Below are 7143 nucleotides of genomic sequence, written 5' to 3'. Positions count from 1 at the left end.
GGAGCAAGTGCTATCGGAAATTGGGCTACACACGCATCAAGTGACGACTGAAAAAGATGAGAAGAGATTAGGAAAATCTGGTAACTTGCCAAAAAAGCCTTGCTTTGGAGGAGCAAAGGCTAGGAAGTTTCTCTCAAAACCCATCAATGAGGAAGGGAATGCCATGGTTCGTAGGCCGCAGGACTATGATGGGTGGAAAAAGTTACATTTTGCAGTTTCTAATTGAAGTAATGGATGAAAAACAAGATTGGCCAAAGCTAAGGTTGGGATAAGTCTTAATAAATTGGCTCCCTTACTTTGCAAGATGGTGTTTAACAATGAAAACAAGTAAGAATTTATCAATGTTGTGCATAGCTTCTATGAAAACATGGGGCAAAAGCTTTATCACACATTACATGGTGTATACTAAGTTAATATTTTAAAATTGTATGAATTGTATAAACTATTGAGCATAGTTTTACTCATGTGTGATATGTGTCTTTGTAGCATATCCTTGAGGCACATGGGCCATCCTTTGCAGAAAAGGGAAGCATCGAAATTTGGTCCACACAAGGGATGGAAAATTCACATTGGATAGCACGTGGTGCATACCAAAGAAAAAATGATCATGGTGGAGGGGTGAATGGTAGCAATCCAATGATCCAATTTCTATCTTGGTGGTATAGGATTATAGTAGCAGATGAAGCTAAACTCTCGCAAAAGAGAGCAAATGAAAGTGTTGATGAATCGGCTGTGCAGACATGATGGAATCACGTCGTGTCACTAAAAGAGTGCATTATGAAGACTCAAGTGCCAAAGAAAACCATACCAAGTGGCTAGAAACAAGACTTCAACAAGGCAGCAAATGGGTTCGAAAAGAGCTAAGATAGTAAGATGAACAATGTGAGTTAGTGTGAATGCAATTCATAGTTTAAGAGAGAAAGAGAGAGTGTGCATCTATGTGAACGAGTCTCACAGTTTAGGGTTATATAAAAGAGGGTTTCACTTTCTATCTTATTCATTGAGTTCTCACATCTCTTGTGTAGAAAAGATGGCTAGGTCTAAGGTAGTTGCAAATAAGCTTCCGTTCAGAGCCCCATATCATGTTCAGCCCCTTGGAGCATCTACTAGCTCAGAGGCATCCCCTTCTCAACCTAATCCACCTTTCTCAAGTCGCCCTCACAAGGGTCCTCCTCGGCATCCCCACAAGAAATGCAAGTGGAAGCCAAGTACAATGTCCTTGAGAGAAATTAGAAGGTATTAATGCTCTTTTGATCTCATCATTCCGAAGGCGAGCTTCTCGAGACTTGTTCGTGAGATTGTGCAAGACCTCTACCGCAAAAAAAGCAGGAGGTGGTTTTTGGCACAAGGTTAGGATAGACCTGATCGCTTCACAAAAGAATGTCTTCATGCTCTACAGTGTGTTGCAGAGGCCTTTTTAGTTGACTTGATGACTGATACTCAATGTTGTGCAATACATGTGAAGTGCATCACTCTAACTCCCAAGGACTTCCAACTTGTAATAAATATTCAAGTAGTGAAGGATGCATTCGTTCCAATGGAATGAACACAGTTTGCAATGCTATCTTTTTTGGCATAGTGTTATCCTTGTGCATTGGACATATAACTATGTCCCACCAGTGTAAAACTATTGTATGCGCCCTTAAAATATGAATTAAAATTTTACACTTATCCTTCGCTCTCAGCTTTGACTGTGCATCTTCGTTGTATTTTCAATTCTTACTTACAGTTTTTGTTAGCAATGTCAATTTCAATAGGAAAAACATGCAAAAATTTACCATTTCTTATTGTAGGCTTTACTCTTAATGGCTATGTATAGTCTATGTGGTGCAAAGTTTCTAAGGGCCAGTAGTCGCGATGTTGATTTCTAAATTATCAATCCATCCATAATTTTGGTGTGGGATAATTTTTAAAATACTAAACTGTATCGGAATGTGACAAAACTTCTCACGCGCACTTGTTAGGTGGCCAAGAGCCCTTTTTTTTTTGAGAAAATAGTGCCTGCAGACCCCTAGTCCAAAGTTTGGCATTTGGACTTCAGGCAAGGGGTCTACAAGCACTTTTTTAAAAAATAATAATAATTTGGGCTCTTGACCACCTAACGAGTGCGCATGTGGAGTTTTGTCGCATTCCGATACAAGATTATGGATTTACGATCACACAATGGGAACAGTGCGTATGAAACTGCATTAACCCAGTTTTGGGATTTAAATGGGTTAAAAGTCCATTCTTCTTCTCATTTTCACATCTTGATTTCTTTGCTTCCTCCATTTTCACATCCCCAACCTCTATCTCTTCTCGTCTTGCCCTCCTTGAGCTTGCATGACATGCACCAAGCAAGCATGTCGTTGTTTTGGCCCTAGAAGACATCATGCCAAGGCCCGCCACCTAGAGCACAAGGTGGAGTCTCCTCTAGTGCAACAACAGGTGCTCCCCGTAGAGCACAAGGACCACCACAGAAGAAGAGGAGATGGAAACCGAGCACTGTCGCCCTTCGAGAGATAAGGAGAATCCAACACGGATATGAGCTTCTCATCTCGAAAAGTTCTTTTCATAAAGTTGTTCGAGAGGTCATGCAAGACTTGGAGCTAAAAGGGATGGGAAGATTTTGGGCACGAGTGCGGGATGGCCCACCAGCAAGAAGGTGGACTGCTGCAGCCATGGAGGCTGCAGAGGGGTTTCTCATCAACTTGTTTGATGATACATAGCTTGTGGCCATCCATGCAAAGCGTGTCACAATCATAGATAAAGATATAAACTTTATCATTCGGCTTCAGCATGGCAAGGGAACTCCGCCATAGTTTACTAGATTAATGATGCAAGGTTTGTAATGAGTGTTACAACGCCATAACATCTTGGAAGCCCAAAAAAATTTATATACTCTGCCACATTGGAATATTTATTTATATATACATAATATCTCATGCAATGTGTACTGAATTCAAATAATTGAGTAAAGTTGTTTTGTTTTGTTTCTTGAAATGCACGACTCTTAATTCTTGTTTAACGTATGAATGCATCACAAGTAGTAATACATATGGATACAAGCTACGTGATTGCTTATACACAATCGCAAGTGCACTACTACGCGTTGAATTATGTTAATATATGCAGATGCATCATTTACATACCACACATTATTATCACACTTACACAATCACAAGTGTAGTACTATGCATCGAATTATGTTAACGTATGCGAATGTGTCATTCACATACCACACATTATCATCACACTTATAAAAATCACACATTTATTTAATAAATATTTATTTGTAGGAACAAAGTAAAGATGATTGTTAGTGATGGTAGATACAAAAAGCCGATAGCCAACAAGAACTCTCAATTGTTCCTTGGCTTTTTCATCGGTGGAGTGGAGGGGCCAGCTTCTAATGAAAATATAAGTTCCTTCTTTGCTTCAAAAATGATGCGCTCTCCCTTGAGCTCTTTCTCCAGGAGAAGTGGACCTGACACTTTAGCAAGGTCGCCTAATGTCGCAAGCACACACATTGCTCCACCACGCGTTTGGTCAAACAAGTAAAGAAGCTTTGACCACTTGATTAGCACCACCTTCTCCAAGCTAGATGTCATAGGTATCACTCGAAAAGGTCCAAACTTGGTCAAAGCTCAAATTTTCATGATTATTTTTTGCCCTCTTGGTGAGCACTTCTTATGGAAGACCGCCAAATCTGCAACAAGGTTAACTGATATACTCCTTAAGAGATGAATCCATGCATTGATTTACATGTCGAGCTCCTCCTTGCCTTGATGCAAACTCATCTATATATAGTATGCCCTAAATAACAAAGTCAAATTAAAAAATATATTTAATGACTAACTTAGAGTTATCAGAAAGCAATGAAACTTGATGGTAGGGTGTGTCAGTCCCTTGGAGTCCACCGGTGAAATCTTGGCAAAAAATGATGCCTACAACTACCATGTCCGAAGTCTAGCATCTGGGGCCACTTTCTGGCCTAGAAAGTGGCCCCAAACGCCAAACTTCGGACAGGGTAGCTGTAGGCATCGGCCAGAAAGTGTCCCCAAATGCCAGACTTTGGACAGGGCAGTTGCAGCAGGCATCATTTTTTGCCAATATTTCACCGGTGGACTCCTAGGGACCCAACGCACCCTACCATCAAGTTTCATTGCATAAAAATATATGGTAGTTAGAAATCTTACCTTCTCTAGATCATCTTGTATCTTCATTTTTGTGTGTATCAGGGAGGCATCTCTTTGGGCAAAGGGATCTACAAACTCCTTAGTAGGAAGCTGGGGCCTTGGTCCGAACAAATCATGCTGTAGTGCTTCAAATTCAGCATCGGGAACAAGATAATCTTCTTCAACCGAGGTAATATGCTACTGTGCTACTATGATCGCACTCACAGTATCTAAGCTTGTGCCATCGTATCTTCCAATCTCTACCATTGTTGGATGCACATCCATGTAATCATAATCGATCACGTCTTCCATTGAATCCTTGACTAGGATAGAAAACAACTCTTCTTCCTTCATTTCCAAGTATTGTAGTACATCTGATAGAAGCAAGTATTGTACACCATCTACTACAATGGGTGTCAAGGTGGGTGTCAAGGAGGCAAGGTTGGGTTTGTCGACTTGTGGCTATTCTGAAGAAGATGGCACCATGAGAGCCAACCCTTGCTTTGTCCACTCGATGTTCCTCTTCAACATTTATGAGCTTTTCAATCGGTTCTTCTCTCGTGTATGTGATAGAAACAACTTGTGAAGTTGTATGTTCATTGCTCTCCTCCTCTAGGGGTGTATCCAATGCAAGGAGATAAATTGCCAATGTGCAATCACACTCCACGAGATCCAAAGGTGATGTACCTAGTGCACTTCCCATGGGAACAATGCATACTCTATGCAAAGAATGCACATGGGCCAGACACCTGTTCACCACTTTTTGGTGATTCTTCCCTGTCTAAAATACCATGAGCTATTCCAGAGGCACCCAAGTCATGTCGGACCCCTCGATGCAGTTGTGTATGTAGCAATGGTGCTCACAAAATCTTCCAAAACCTGAAGGGGGGATCTAGTGATGAGAGCATGCTTTCAAGGTTGAAGTTCTTAGAGAAAACCTGGAATATCGTGTCGTGCTAGTTCGCAAAGATAGTCTCGTGGATCCACTCATCAAAGTGTGCACGAGCACCCGTCCTAGCAGGTAGGAGGGATGTGGTGGATATAAAGAGATGAAGAGAGAAAGTATGAAATGAAACAATGAAACAAGAACTAAACTAGTTCTACCTTAACTTTTAAACCATTAAGGGTTGTTCACATACGATATTTAGTTATGGCTTTACTTACATATTTGTAAAGTTTACATGCATATGTAAATGTGTTGATGTGAAAAGTGTATAACAAGTGTATGATTTTGCATAAATACCATAATTTTTAAATATTACAAGTTTGTAAGTGACAATATTCTATTGGCCAAAAAATTCCAAAAATTTGCAGGTATTGGATATTACAACTTGTGGTGTTGGGATTATTAGGGAGACTCTACAACTTCTAAAATATGTGGAGCAACACACTTTCTGCTGGTAACAGTATCCTCAGTTCGGCTTCGAATTTTCCTACCATCTAGTTTAAAATAGAAGCTAATAGGTGGATTCTGCATTAACATTGTAATTTCCTGGCGTAATATACTCAAGGGCCAATCATCCTCCATTTGCAACACTTGGATCTTGAATGTCTTGATCAAGGCACAACCATTTACCCTTGAGCATCCTCCATCTACGATACTTGAACACTAGGCATAAAGTTTGTCATGCGACAAAGTACCTGTAATTGAAAAGGAAAGTTAGTCGATTCATCCCAAAGTAAGATAATAGTCAACTAAGAGAGAATTTTTTTACCTGAAAGCCATGTCCCTTGTTGTGACTTGACACTCCATCGTGTCAGGACTGTGAGATTTTTAATGTCCAAGTTTTGCCTAGAATCCTTGTTACATAATCCTTTGATGTATTTTTTATGACATACGTGCTTTTGGTATGTCTCAAACCCTTACATTTCTTGAACATGTGTGCAAAATTTTCAATCGGTATGAACCAGCTTAGATGTACATTCTTTGAGCCTGTGCTTGGCTTCATAGAATTCAATATGTCTGCTGAAATTTTTGTGCTACACATGTGCAAAATGTCGCTATTACACAATGGTCATTCTATGCTATTGAGATTCGATATGTGCATAGACTCAAGGGTTCCATATTCTCGACTCCCCTTGAGAAGTCATAGAAAAAAACAAGGTCCTCTGCAAGTTGCTTAACTATACGCCCCTCAAAGAGCAATCTACCAATTTCGAGGTGGTAACACTTAAAATAATCAGTGAAACTCTCAACATTTTGCCACTCACATCAATCCGAAGGGTATACTTCTGTAAATACAAGACAAGTTGTTACATAGGTATCATGAAATTTCTCATTCTCAATGACTTGCAAATACTTACTGTTTGCAATGTTTCGTTGAAAGGGCATAGTGGGCGCAATATGTATTTTTTTTTGCATGAATACATGTTGTACAAATGCCTCTATTATAAGTTGAGAATCAGCATTCCTTTGTTTGAGAGCTAAAATTTTACCCTTCCAGTGCTTCTGTAATTGCAAATGCTTTCACCCTGAAAGCTCCCTTCATACTTGGACGCATATGTACCCAAAACGAGCAATGATATGTATAAGTGATCCAATTCCCTTCTTCAACTTTTCTGTTACATACTTCTATCGAGAGAATTCTTGTTCTTCTCTAGGGAATTATAACCTATGCATTAGATGTCAAGAAGTATGTATTAACTCCTAAATATTAAGCATTTTAAGTCTGTCTAGTAATCACCAATATACCATACAAATCAACATGGCATTAAGAGATGCTTACACTTTTGTAAACAGACATAAACATCAATATTGAAACGCATGTGGATATATACATCAACACAAAGTATAGATTTGATTTCAAGACATCACTTTAATCATACCATTTACATGAAATATAATGAAAAGAATAGCACAAGAATAATCAGAGAATTTTTCCAAAATAAAGTTTATTATAATGAAGAGGAGTTTGATTTGACTCAATACATTGTATGAAATGTGGGTATTATAGAGTAATTGTTACAAGGATAGCATCCACATGGT

The sequence above is a fragment of the Lygodium microphyllum genome, chromosome 9, assembly GCF_053477565.2.
Source record: "Lygodium microphyllum isolate KBCC chromosome 9, Lygodium_microphyllum_v1.1.10, whole genome shotgun sequence".
NCBI lineage: Eukaryota > Viridiplantae > Streptophyta > Polypodiopsida > Schizaeales > Lygodiaceae > Lygodium > Lygodium microphyllum.
Note: the sequence above shows the minus strand (reverse complement) of the source record.